This window comes from Hippichthys cyanospilos, chromosome 9, assembly GCF_059441005.1.
Source record: "Hippichthys cyanospilos isolate Australia breed blue-spotted pipefish chromosome 9, RoL_Hcya_1.0, whole genome shotgun sequence".
NCBI lineage: Eukaryota > Metazoa > Chordata > Actinopteri > Syngnathiformes > Syngnathidae > Hippichthys > Hippichthys cyanospilos.
Genome location: NC_142377.1, coordinates 3,430,001 through 3,432,500, shown reverse-complemented (window position 1 = coordinate 3,432,500; position 2,500 = coordinate 3,430,001). Strand labels below are relative to the sequence as shown.

The 2,500-nt window shown below is 43.4% G+C and overlaps 1 non-coding gene and 9 pseudogenes across 1 annotated transcript; all 10 read left to right on the top strand.

The window, feature by feature from the left end:
* The first annotated feature begins 82 nt into the window (after positions 1-82).
* On the top strand, positions 83-201 carry LOC148418053 (5S ribosomal RNA; annotated as a pseudogene).
* Positions 202-562: 361 nt separating this feature from the next.
* Positions 563-681, top strand: LOC148418052 (5S ribosomal RNA; annotated as a pseudogene).
* A 113-nt stretch (positions 682-794) lies between these two features.
* LOC148418051 (5S ribosomal RNA) lies at positions 795-914 on the top strand (annotated as a pseudogene).
* Positions 915-1,027: 113 nt separating this feature from the next.
* On the top strand, positions 1,028-1,146 carry LOC148418050 (5S ribosomal RNA). Its single transcript, XR_015866733.1, has one exon. It is a non-coding gene; the product is annotated as a 5S ribosomal RNA (ribosomal RNA).
* Positions 1,147-1,259: 113 nt separating this feature from the next.
* On the top strand, positions 1,260-1,378 carry LOC148418049 (5S ribosomal RNA; annotated as a pseudogene).
* A 113-nt stretch (positions 1,379-1,491) lies between these two features.
* LOC148418048 (5S ribosomal RNA) lies at positions 1,492-1,610 on the top strand (annotated as a pseudogene).
* An 82-nt stretch (positions 1,611-1,692) lies between these two features.
* LOC148418047 (5S ribosomal RNA) lies at positions 1,693-1,812 on the top strand (annotated as a pseudogene).
* A 113-nt stretch (positions 1,813-1,925) lies between these two features.
* LOC148418046 (5S ribosomal RNA) lies at positions 1,926-2,044 on the top strand (annotated as a pseudogene).
* A 113-nt stretch (positions 2,045-2,157) lies between these two features.
* LOC148418045 (5S ribosomal RNA) lies at positions 2,158-2,277 on the top strand (annotated as a pseudogene).
* A 113-nt stretch (positions 2,278-2,390) lies between these two features.
* Positions 2,391-2,500, top strand: part of LOC148418044 (5S ribosomal RNA) — a 119-nt pseudogene continuing 9 nt past the window's right edge.

The following is a 2,500-nucleotide window of genomic DNA, read 5'->3' as shown; positions in this document are numbered from 1 at the left end:
TCTCTTACAAATTGGTTTGTTTTAAATGGTTCACACCCTTTTTTTGCCTCTTATAAAGCATGAATTTTTAGTTTTTGTGACAGCTTACGGCCATACTACCCTGAGAACGCCCGATCTCACCTGATCTCGGAAGCTTAGCAAGGTCGGGCCTGGTTAGTACTTGAATGGGGGACCGCCTGGGAATACCAGGTGCTGTAATCCTTTACACATTTTCCAAATAGGACCAGAGATATCTCTTACAAATTGGTTTGTTTTAAATGGTTCACACCCTTCTTTTGCCTCTTATAAAGCAAGACTTTTTAGTTTTTGTGACAGCTTACGGCCATACTACCCTTCTTTTGCCTCTTATAAAGCATGAATTTTTAGATTCTGTAAGCGCATACGGCCATACTACATCTGGTTAGTACTTGGACTCGGAGACCGCCTGGGAATACCAGGTGCTGTAAGCTTTTACACATTTTCCAAATAGGACCAGAGATATCTCTTACAAATTGGTTTGTTTTAAATGGTTCACACCCTTTTTTTGCCTCTTATAAAGCATGAATTTTTAGTTTTTGTAAGCGCTTACGGCCATACTCCCCTGAGGACGCCCGATCTCGTCTGATCTCGGAAGCCTAGCAAGGTAAGGCCTGGTTAGTACTTGGATGGGAGACCGCCTGGGAATACCAGGTGCTGTAAGCTTTTACAAATTTTCCAAATAGGACCAGAGATATCTCTTACAAATTCGTTTGTTTTAAATGGTTCACACCCTTCTTTTGCCTCTTATAACGCATGAATTTTTAGTTTTTGTAACCGCTTACGGCCACACTACCCTGACAACGCCCAATCTCGTCTGATCTCGGAAGCTTAGCAAGGTCGGGCCTGTTTAGTACTTGGACTCGGAGACCGCCTGGGAATACCAGGTGCTGTAAGCTTTTACACATTTTCCAAATAGGACCAGAGATATCTCTTACAAATTGATTTGTTTTAAATGGTTCACACCCTTCTTTTTCCTCTTATAAAGCAAGACTTTTTAGTTTTTCTGACAGCTTACGGCCATACTACCCTGAAATCGCCCGATCTCGTCTGATCTCGGAAGCTTAGCAAGGTTGGGCCTGATTAGTACTTGGATGGGAGACCGCCTGGGAATAACAGGTGCTGTAAGCTTTTACACATTTTCCAAATAGGACCAGAGATATCTCTTACAAATTGGTTTGTTTTAAATGGTTCACACCCTTCTTTTGCCTCTTATAAAGCAAGACTTTTTAGTTTTTGTGCCAGCTTACGGCCATACTACCCTGAGAACGCCTGATCTCGTCTGATCTCGGAAGCTTAGCAAGGTTGGGCCTGATTAGTACTTGGATGGGAGACCGCCTGGGAATAACAGGTGCTGTAAGCTTTTACACATTTTCCAAATAGGACCAGAGATATCCCTTACAAATTGGTTTGTTTTAAATGGTTCACACCCTTCTTTTGCCTCTTATAAAGCAAGACTTTTTAGTTTTTGTGACAGCTTACGGCCATACTACCCTGAGAACGCCCGATCTCGACTGATCTCGGAAGCTTAGCAAGGTTGGGCCTGATTAGTACTTGGATGGGAGACCGCCTGGGAATAACAGGTGCTGTAAGCTTTTACACATTTTCCAAATAGGACCAGAAATGTCTCTTACAAAATGATTTGTTTTAACTGGTTCAAACCCTTCTTTTATAACCGCTTACGGCCATACTACCCTGAGAACGCCAGATCTCGCCTGATCTCGGAAGCTTAGCAAGGTCGGGCCTGTTTAGTACTTGGACTCGGAGACCGCCTGGGAATACCAGGTGCTGTAAGCTTTTACACATTTTCCAAATAGGACCAGAGATATCTCTTACAAATTGGTTTGTTTTAAATGGTTCACACCCTTTTTTTGCCTCTAATAAAGCATGAATTTTTAGTTTTTGTAAGCGCTTACGGCCATACTACCCTGAGGACGCCCGATCTCGTCTGATCTCGGAAGCCTAGCAAGGTCGGGCCTGGTCAGTACTTGGATGGGAGACCGCCTGGGAATACCAGGTGCTGTAAGCTTTTACACATTTTCCAAATAGGACCAGAGATATCTCTTACAAATTCGTTTGTTTTAAATGGTTCACACCCTTCTTTTGCCTCTTATAACGCATGAATTTTTAGTTTTTGTAACCGCTTACGGCCACACTACCCTGACAACGCCCGATCTCGTCTGATCTCGGAAGCTTAGCAAGGTCGGGCCTGTTTAGTACTTGGACTCGGAGACCGCCTGGGAATACCAGGTGCTGTAAGCTTTTACACATTTTCCAAATAGGACCAGAGATATCTCTTACAAATTGGTTTGTTTTAAATGGTTCACACCCTTCTTTTGCCTCTTATAAAGCAAGACTTTTTAGTTTTTGTGACAGCTTACGGCCATACTACCCTGAGAACGCCTGATCTCGTCTGATCTCGGAAGCTTAGCAAGGTTGGGCCTGATTAGTACTTGGATGGGAGACCGCCTGGGAATAACAGGTG